The sequence below is a fragment of the Alligator mississippiensis genome, chromosome 6, assembly GCF_030867095.1.
Source record: "Alligator mississippiensis isolate rAllMis1 chromosome 6, rAllMis1, whole genome shotgun sequence".
NCBI lineage: Eukaryota > Metazoa > Chordata > Crocodylia > Alligatoridae > Alligator > Alligator mississippiensis.
In genome coordinates this window covers 51,484,907-51,495,703 of record NC_081829.1, presented here as the reverse complement: position 1 = coordinate 51,495,703, position 10,797 = coordinate 51,484,907, and positions in this window count along the sequence as shown.

Below are 10,797 nucleotides of genomic sequence, written 5' to 3'. Positions count from 1 at the left end.
ATGTGGAGTTCCACCAAGTCTCCACATCCAGCATGATTTTGTGCTGCAGGATGCTCAGCTCTATTTGCTTATCCCACAACATCTTGCTCCCCATGATGCTCTGGTGGAAGTAGCCTGCCTCCTTCCTGAATTTGAGAATGAGCTTCCTGGTGGTGCTGGCACAATCACCGGCAGCCCTGTCCTCCTCCAAGGTGTCCTTGACAAGGAGGTGGACCTTGTGTGCCACACAGTGGATGCCATCTAAGTTGGCATCATGGACTGCCTTGACCATATTGTCCCCATTTTCAGTGACCATGAACCTGTGGGTGAGCTCACCCTGCCCAGTGAGCCACACCTGCACCAAGTGGGTCATGGCCCCCATTATATCTGTTGCCTTGTGAGGCTCATCCAGCACCTCAGCTTGAAGGAGAGCCCACCAATGGCCTGATTGGTCACACCAGTGTCCTGTGAGGGGGAGGTAGGCATGATCTCCACCCCAGCTGCTCCAGATGTCTGAGGTGAAGTGTAAGGTCACCTGCAGACCTACTTTTGTGCATCTCCTCCCTCAAGTACTCCTTGCATGCCTCATACAGGATGGCACCACTGTCCTACTAAAGGTGGTGCATGCAGGCACATGAGCTGCCTGAACCCTGGCCATTCAACTAGGGAGAATTGCTGGCCATCAACAGCAAGCATCTCCCCAGTGCTCTGGGTGATCTCACTTGCTTTTGGAATGCACCCCCCTTTCTGTCTGCCTTTCCCCCACTGTTCCAGGGTGGCCTGCCTCTTCTTTGGGGGGACAGGGGCTTTGAAGAAAGAAGAGGAATTCCTTTTTGGCATCCTCCTGCTGGTGCCAGGCTGAGAAGGAGCAACAGCAAGGGGGTAGTGCCTGCAGAGATGCACAAGCATACTCATGGCACTCATATGTTTTGTTCCTTTGGCTCAGCAGTGCAGGCAGATATCATATGTGGGATCATTTGCCAGCTCAAAATGATCCCAGAACACACTACCCACTTGCTTATGGGGTGCAGGTGTATGTGTGGATGCTGGTGCACTTTCCTCCTCCTCAGCAGGCAGAGGCACAGCAAGAGGAGGAGCAGACTCAGCTGAGCTGCTTGCCTCCACCTGTATATCAACCTCCTTTGAAATACATTCTGGGGAAGGAGACCTGGCTCTAGGGGAAACTTGAGGGGTGTCAAGCACAAACTCAGCTGATTTCCCCTCCTTCACCATAATTTCCCTTGCTAGGGCACTGAGCTCCAGATCCAGCACCATCTCTTCCTCTGGAACTGGAAGTCTCATCATGGGAAGTAAAATAGGGGCAGAGTAGGCTGCTGTGTGTGCTGCTGCCTGTTGTTGCCATCATGGTAGTGGTGGAGGTGCTTATCGCTGGTGCACATTGAGGGGATGCAGTCTCAGGCACAGGAAGTGGCACTGGCACTGCTCCCCTCTCCTTGCTGCTTCTAGCAGCCTCGTCCCTTTTAGCTGGAGGAAAGAGGCTGTCTCTCTCTTTGGTTGGTGTGGGGGGAACTTACAGCTCTCCCTCTATCCCCTCTTCCACCCCTCCCTGAAGGCAGGCCAGTGTGGCCACCTGCCTTTCCACCACACTTAATGGTGTGTTTCATGTCTTCCTTTTCTACAAATATATAAATGTATTTGTGTTCCTATATAAATTTAAAAATGTAGGTGGCTGGGCATATAAGAAATCTTAAATGGCACATATATGGTGTAGACCCTGTATAAATTCAAAAGTATGGGCGCAAGGGCATTGGTGGTACTTGCAGGTGTGTGTGTGATGCAAATAAGAAATGTAAAACAAAACAGCAAATATATGGCTTAGTCCCTGTATAAATTCAAAAGTGTGGGTGCAAGAGTGTAGGTAGGTATGTGATGCAAATAAGAAATGTATAAAAGCAAATAGAAATATGTCTTTGTTCCTATATAAATTCTGTAATGTATGCTGCAAAGCTTTAAATGTATAGAAATAAAATATAAATGTATTTCGCTTCCTATATAAATTAAATTCTACAGTAATCCTATCCAATATAATTATAGAATTCAAAAGAATAAATCAATTAATATAATAAAATAAAAGACCCTTGAATAAAAAGGTATCCTGAATCTGAAATCTCTCTTGCTAGCAAGTAGGAAATCATTTAGAAGATCAGCGCTGCTAGCGATAGTTGTCTGATGCTGAGCTGCTGGAACACACAGTTCAGTATAACTAACACCAAGGCAGAAAGCAGGCCAGTTCAAACAATGCTGCCTTGTATGCAGTTTTTCCATCCCTCCCACAGAGCAATGGGATTGGAAGGGACCTCAGGGAAGGATGACAGTGACTAGCCAGCTACACAGTCAATAATGAGAGTACTTCTTCCCCACCTTCCCCTTTTCCCCCTCCCTCTCCTTACTTTAGTTTCTGTTTCCCTGCAGGCAAGCCCAGCTTGAGCTTCAAAACTTGAAATGTTTCAAAAATTTTCAAACATTTTGATTTGCCTCGTTTCATTTTGAGGCTGTTCTGTAGCTCTGTTTCATTTTGATTTTGCTGTTTTGAGCTCAAAATGAGTTGAAACAGCATCAAAATGAAACTGCCAGTGAAATTTCAGACAGCCCTACTAAGAAGCCAGAATTAGTAGCCAGAGTAAGCTGGATACAGAAAAAGTCTGTTACTCTTTTCATTTTTCAACTCTAAATCTAGAACTTTTTTTAATATGCTTAGATAAGGGGAAAGAAAGTTTGGGGCTAGTTGTGCACAACACTAAACACAATTCTCTTCAGTAACCTAGTCCAGAAAAAATATGTTTATTTAGATGGTAAGGAGTCTGTTTTTATCTTCATTCACCTCAATCTCATGTCTTTTTCTATGAAGATATATGCTAGTAAGATGAAAAGGAACCAGTTCTAACACTCCAAAAGCTGATGGGGTTTTTGAAAAGCACTTGCAGGCTTTAAGATACAAATCCCATTCGCATCCAATGTGAACAATAGACCCAAATTACGCATTACTTTAGAATATGACAATGGTGGCCCATTTCTATTTAAATAAATGGATGTTGTTAGATCCCGACTCCATGTGGCACCCAACAACTAGAGAGACAACGATCCAATTGCTCAGGGATCCTGTTACTCATCAGCCAGAGCAAGCAGGGAGCAAACACCAGCACACATTGCTCGCAATAGCTTTATTCAGAATGGAGGCAGCCTTGGGCCAGGTCCCAAAAAAAATAAGAAACCAGGGACCTGCAATAAACAATAGTTATTTCCACATTTATACACTTTGGTTCATGTTCATTAACATTTATTCCACCCTCACTGCTCCTTTGTTCCACCCATATCTCCTCCTATCTCAAGCTCCGCCTCTGTTTACAGTTTACTTTATTAGCATAGAATTGCCTGTGCATTTCATTCATTTACATGCCTCTTTGCTAAGAGAGCATGTCTAAGACCTTCATCCCACTTCTTTGGTCACTGGGTGGACTTTGACCAAAACCTGGTACCTTCTTCTCCAATCACCATTCACCTTTTTGCATATGTTCACCTTGGATTGTGTTACCAATTATGTGTTGTCTTCCACATTTCAGTCTGTTTTTCAGTCCCAAATTGTACCATCTTCTACATTCCTAAGACTTAACCTCATTCACAGCACTCAGACTCACACAGACTCACTTGCTGCTTTTTTAGAAAATGGTTGACACTGTTAAAATAGTTACTTAGCATAAGCAAATGGCTGGCTTAGCATAAGCATTCATACGCAAAGTCTGCTTGACTAAGCATCTTGCAATATAGTTTTAATATATCATTCTGTCTAGTGGTCAGCAGCTTTTGCTAGGCCACAGGTCATGCCTTTATTCAGCTGCAAATCCTACACTCACCCAAAATCCAAATATAGTCACTCTGAGAGATGTATTTGTTTGGGTTGGGTTTATGTTGTTGTTACTTTTTTTTTTTTTAATCATAACCCTAGCACTACTTTGAGAAAACTTAATATATGCATAGAAAGCACTTTTCACACTTCAGAAAACTCTGTTCTCAATAGGAAGCTTTATATTAAAATGAACCTACCCTACATCTCCATAAAAAACTTCAGAAGTAATAAGAAATCCAGACACATGGATTTTTAATCTTAAAATCAGGTAATGATAAAAGGTAAACTTTCAAATGAGAGAGATTGTTCTTTAAAATAAGTCAGGTTAGCAAACTGACAATTTTATGGAAAAGTTTTAGAAATCCTGAGGACATTTTCTATGATTTCCACAACGTTTACACTCCTTGACCCCTTTTTCTAGGTTTATTTTTGTTGCTTATCTTTCCTGAATCATGACTATCTTTTAGCTTATCCTCCAGGAAAAGAAAAAGAATTCCTGAGTTCTTCAAATTCAGATAATAATAAAAAAAAAGCAGAATGTTTAATAAGCACTGATTTTTCTCTATATAATAGCACCTACATGTAGGATCAAGAGTGAATAAATCCTCTCATTATGCTTAAGGAATTGAATGACTGAGCAAAGTAAATTCCAGGTCCTAAAACATTACATACAAAATATATGCAGCTTATAGTATAAATTTTCCATCTCTGGGCCTCAGAATCCTCCTGCAATAGTGATGTGAGAAAGGTACCAGTCTACTCATTCCTTTTAGGGATGTCGTACTTCAGTGTCCTCTGGCAACTGCTGCTGTGTTAATTTTGATGGAAAAAGTGGACCCAGAGTCAAAGAAGTGACCATGATGCTGTCAGTATACAAGGTTTACCAGACATGGTTCAGGGATCAGAGTTCAGAGCCCTTGGACTGCTTAATTTCATGGCAGCCACTTTACCATACATTCCAAAGGCTGGTTATGCATTGTTCAGGATGTACAATGGAAAAGGAATAATAACATGAAACATTTTGAAATTTAACTGGTTATGTAAGATAAACTTTGCTAAAGCTCTCAGTGTCCTTTGTTAAAGAGTGAATGTTCACTTGGACCTGGTTAATCAACTTTTGGCCTGGTGCTGTGTAGTGCGATTGGTCTCAGGATCAGTGGTAAGGTAGGGAACTTTGCATGTGTTATTATTACAGAATCAGGCATATGGTTATCATCAGTGGTCCATACAATTATTCCAAGGAGCATAAGAAACTTTACAAACTCATTTCCATTTTACTGAGTCATAAAGCTATCTCAGGAGAAGACACTAAGTCATAATTTTATGATTTCTGGATGGTTTTTAATGAAGAAATTCCAGTACAATTTGCTTTTAATGAAGAGGTTCAAGTACAATTTGGGCCTCTGACACATTTGCCTTAAAACATGTGAATAATTTTAAAAACTCTTTACTGGATTCTTAAGCACCTCACATTTTCTTATTGTCAAGAATCTTTTTATCTCTTGGCAATTAGCTCTTGAAATTCAATCCTTTTAATGAGGTAGTAAGGGCATAGTTGATGGTACAATATAGATCTTCATATTTTGAAATGATTTAAGTGAAATGCAAAGTCAATGAGATTGATTTAAGACTCTGCCTATAAGGAAAAGTTAAATTCTAACAAATTCAAAACATAAATATTTATTCTGTCTATATATCTTTAAAGTTGCTTTTATTCAATTTTAAACAACAATCTGCTATATTCTGCCCTCACTTTTGTCTGCCTCTATCTCCGCAGTTGTGTATTGTCCATAGTCCAAATTTGTGTAGCTCCACTGAACAGCAGAAGTTGCAATCAGCCTAATTTTTGCATACTTGCTTTGCTTGGATCTAACAGAGCAGAAATTGATTTTTTTTTTTCCAATTGGTGTTCTCTATTTTGTTATTCTACAAAAAGTTGTGATTTCCTCACAACAAGGCACAGATGAATGCTCCTGTGATCAGTGTCACCTTGTTGAATCCTTATTATTGAATACAATTAATAGAAATGATAGTCCAGAACTGTTTTTGTGTCCCTCTCCTCTTCCTCTCCCTTAGACACAGACACACACAAACACACACACACACCCTTCATTGCACCACAACTCTGGACAGCCCATTGATCCAACCTGTCCAGGTCAGCTTGAATCTGCTCCCTGCCCTCCGGTGTACTACCTTTGCCCCATAACTTGGTATCATCAGCGAACTTGGAGAGGGTGCTCTCCACACCCTCATCCAAATCACTGATGAAGATCTTAAATTACATCAGTCCAAGGACCGAACCCTGCGGGGCCCCACCGCCCACCTCCCTCCAGGCTGAGAAGGAACCACCCACCACCACTCTCTGGGTGAAGTCCCTAAGTCAGTTGGCCACCCACCTGGCCATGTAGGCATCCACTCTGCAGTCTGCTAGCTTCCCCATGAGGATAGGGTGCAAACCTGTGTTGAAGGCCTTCCTAAAGTCCAGGAAGAAGACATCAGCCTTGGATCCCATGTCCAGGCAGTGTGTGACCTGGTCATAGAAGGCTACAAGGTTTGTCAGGCAAGATCTACCTGTGAAAAACCCATGCTGGTTTCCCCTCAGCATTGGTTCCCCTGCTGGGCCTTCACAAATGTGTTCTTTGATTATTTTCTCTAGCATTTTCCCAGGAATAGAGGTAAGACTGACTGACCTAAAGTTACCTGCCTCATCCCTTCTCCCTTTCTTGAAAATGGGCACCACATTGGCCCTTCTCCAGTCCTCATGGACCTGGCCAGAGCACCATGAGTGCTAAAACAACTGTGCCAGTGGCTCAGCTATAACACTGGCCAATCCTTTCAGCAGCCGTGGATGGAGGTCATCCAGGCCTGCTGACTTGTACCCATCCAGCTCCTCCAGGATCCCCTTAACTATTTCAGAACTAACTGTAGGCAGACTGGTGCCATGTGGACACCCATCAATGATCGAGGTGTGGGAATTGGCTTGGTCGGTACTTAGAAATACTGAAGCAAAGAACTCATTGAAGAGCTCCACTTTTTTCCCCACGTCAACCACCAACTGTTCTGATCTGTCCTGCAGGGGTCCTATGTTGCTCTGAGCTTTCCTTTTGCCCACTATATACCTGAAGAAGGACTATTTATTGTCCTTGATTGTTGAAGCCAGCCTGAGCTCAAGCCCCACCTTGACCTGTCTAACTAATTCCCTGCAATTGCATGCCAGGGAGATATATTTCTCCTTGGTGACTCCTCCCCACTTCCATTGCCTCTACATATCTTTCTTTGCCCCCAGACTCTCCTGAAGTTCCCTGTCCAGCCAAGGGGGCTTTTTTGTCCACAGCCTTGTCTTACTCTGAGCCTCACTGGTGCTCGGGCTTTCTGCAGCCCTGTCTCACACTGCAGGGGCTCGGACAGTAAAGAAGTTCTTCCTTAAGTCCAGGCTTCATCGGTCACAGAGTAGTTTATGGCCATTTGATATTGTCATCCCTTGGAGTGCTCTGGTGAATAGCCATTCCCCCAGATCCTGGTGAACACCCCTGATAAACTTATAGGTGGCCACCAAATCACCCCTGAGCCTGTCCTTTTCCAGGCTAAAGGGTACCATGGCTCTCAGCCTCTCATCATAAGGTCTGTTTTCCTGACTTCTGATCATGCATGTGGCTCTCCTCTGCACCCTTTCAAGCTTCTCTGCATCCTTTTTGAATTGTGGGGCCCAGAACTAAATGCAGTACTCCAGCTGCAGCCTCTAAAGGCTGAGTACAGTGGGAGAATGATGTCCTGGGATTTGCTTCAGAAGCATCTTTGCTTGAGTAAGCCAGCGTTTCGGCCACTTTACTAGCTGCAGCATAACATTGAAGGCTCATGTTCATCTTGTGATCAATCTTGACCCCCGAGTCCCTTTCATCTGTAGTGCTAACCAGCGTAGCACTGCCAAGCTTGTAAGCATGCTGCGGGTTTTTCCTCCTTAGGTGGAGAAATTTTGCATTTTTTGGTGTTAAACACCATGGGGTTCTCATCCGCCCATTTCATGAACCTGTCAAGATCTGCCTGGATCACCCCCCTATCCTCAGGGGTGGATGCTTTACCACAGAGTTTTGTGTCATCGGCAAAATTGGCCAGTCTGCTTCTGACACCAATGTCTACATCATTGATGAAGATGTTAAAAAGTATAGGCCCTAGGACAGAGCCTTGAGGGACCCCACTGGTCACAGCACACCACAATGATTATCTTCCATCAACCACCACCCTCTGAGTCCTAACATGGAGCAAATCCCCAGGCAGCAAATCACAGTGAGGTCAAGGCCGCAGTTAGCCAGTTTGGCTAAGAGGTGATCATGGGATACCAGATCAAAGGTTTGTTGTTTTTTTTTAAGTCAAGATATATGACACCAATCTCTTCCCCCTTGTCCATGTGATAGGTCACATTGTCTTAAAAGGAAATGAGATTGGTCAAGCAAGACCTACCCACAACAAACCATGCTGGGTATCACTCAGGATATTGCCATCAGCTAGTCTGTTAAAGATGGCCCTTTCATAATGTTTTCCAAGACCTTCCCCAGCATAGAGGTCAGGCTGATGGGCCTGTAGTTTGCTGGATCCACTTTCCTCCCTTTCTTGAAGATAGGCACCACATTGGCCTTCTTCCAAGGGGCTGAGCTATGATGCTAGCCATATCCTTGAGTACCCTTGTGTGTAAACCTTCAGGGTCAACTGACTTGAAGGTATCCAGCCTGTAAAGTTGTTCCTTCATAAGATCAGCTTTGATGGAGGGTAAGGAATCTCCCTCACCTAGGCCTCCCTGTCCTGAAGTGGGTAGGGGGTGTCCCATGGGAAACTGACATGAAGTATCCATTTAGTAAGTTTGCTTTTTCCTGGGCATCGGTTGTCAGTTATCCCATTTGGTTTAGTAGGGGTCCAATGTTGCCCTTGCTTTTCCTCCAGCTCCCCACATACCTAAAAAAGGACTTTCTATTGTCCTTGATATTTGTAGCTAGGTGGAGTTCCATCACAGCCTTGGCTTTCCTGGTTTGCTCTCTGCAGATCCAGACCAGTGCAGAGTATTCCTCCATGGTGGTGGATCCAGTCCTCCATCCTTTGTAGGTCTTTCTTTTGAGATTCAGGAGGTCTGCTAGTTCCCTGGAGAGTCAAGGGGGGTACTGTTCCTTTTTGCTGCCTTTCCTCTGAGACAGGATAGACTTTGCTTGAGCATCCAGGTTTGCTCCCTTGAGGAGCAACCACTCATCCTAAACACCCCTCCACTTTCAGTTGTGGCCCATTAGGGCCTCACTGACTAGCCTCCTTAGCTTGTCAAAGTCAACTTTCCTGAAGTTGAGGACTTCTGTATTACTGACTGACTTGACAGCTTTATGGTGGATGGTGAAGGTGATCAGCTCATGGTCACTGTCACCCAGGTTCTGTTCAATCATTAGGTCACTAATTAGGTTATCCCCGGTTGCCAGTACCAGGTCGGGTAGTGCTTTACCTCTCATCGGCCCATAGACCTCCTGCATCAGATAGAGGTCATCCACACATGAGAGAAAGCTTTATGACCACTCAGATTTGGCTGAACACTCCTCCCACAAGATGTCTGGGTAGCTAAAGTCTCCCATGACAACCTTACACTGGGAGTGAGTGGCCTCAGTCAGTTCCCTGGCAAACTTCTGATCAAGGTCTTGATCCTGGGTAGGGGGTCTGTAGTAGACTCCCACCATAGTATCCCCTGTGCCATGCTCCCTATGGATTTTAACCCAGAGGGTCTTCAGTTATCCAACGTGGGTGCCAATGTTGACTTGCAGGGATGCGTAGCTTTCCTTGACATAGAGAGCTACACCCCTGATGCTTTTGTCCACTCGATCCCTCCTGTACAGGGTATATCCCTCTATACCTGTGATCCAGTAATAGGTGGAGCCCTGCCAGGTCTCTGTTATCCCTATGACATCATAGTTATTTGTGTTTAGCAGGAGGGCAAGTTCCTCCTGTTTATTCCCCAAGCTCCTGGCATTTGTGTGTAGGCACGCAAGTGTCCCCATGGAGGCATTTGCCTTGCCTACAGATCATTCCAGGGATGAGGCAGAGGTGGGCTCCCTTAAGTGCCTTGGCCTGCTGGCTTTACAAGGGCTGCTCAGCAGGCCAGCAGTGGCGGTAGTCCCCCCATCCCCCGTTGGGCTTAGTTTAAAGCCTGGTAGAGCAGGTCAGCCAGTCTGGCTGAGAAGAGCCTCCTCCCCAGCGGAGAGAGATGGAAGTCATCTCTTCCCAGAAGCTCGCTGCCTCTCTCACCAAAGAGCGGACTGTGGTCATGGAAGCAAAAGCCTTCCTGATGACAGCAGCATTTCAGTCTTTGGTTTACTACCTGGATCCTCCTCTACTTCTTCAGCCCATAGCCCAAGACTGGAGGATCGATGAGAACACCACCTACACCACCAAACCCTTAAGTCTCACTCCCAAATCCCTGTAGTGCTTCATGACCTGGCTGGGAGCACTCCAAGCCATGCCATTCGTACACACATGGATGAAGAGCATAGGGTAGTGGTCAACGGGCTGCAGGAGTTCAGGGATCTTCTCCACAATGTCTCAGATCTGGGTTTCTGGGAAGCAACAGACTTCTTGGGCTAAGGGGTCAGAGTGGCAGATTGTCCCCTCAGTACCACTCATGATGGAGTCTCCCACGACAAACACTTTGCATTTTGTCTTAGAGTGAGTCGGGGTGGTAGCTACAGTAGAGCCTGTTTTGCTGTTGTCCTGTGGGGTCAGGCCAACTCTCAGGATCTCAATATTGCACTGTTAGACAGGAGGGTGTAACACAATTGCACATATACAAATACACAAGTCAATTAGGTGCACACACATGCAGACTACCAGCTCAGGCACATACACATCCAAACCAGCCTAGGCACATGCATACCTATCACCAGTTCAAGCACATACACTATACACCCCAAAAGTTAGACACAGATCACTAA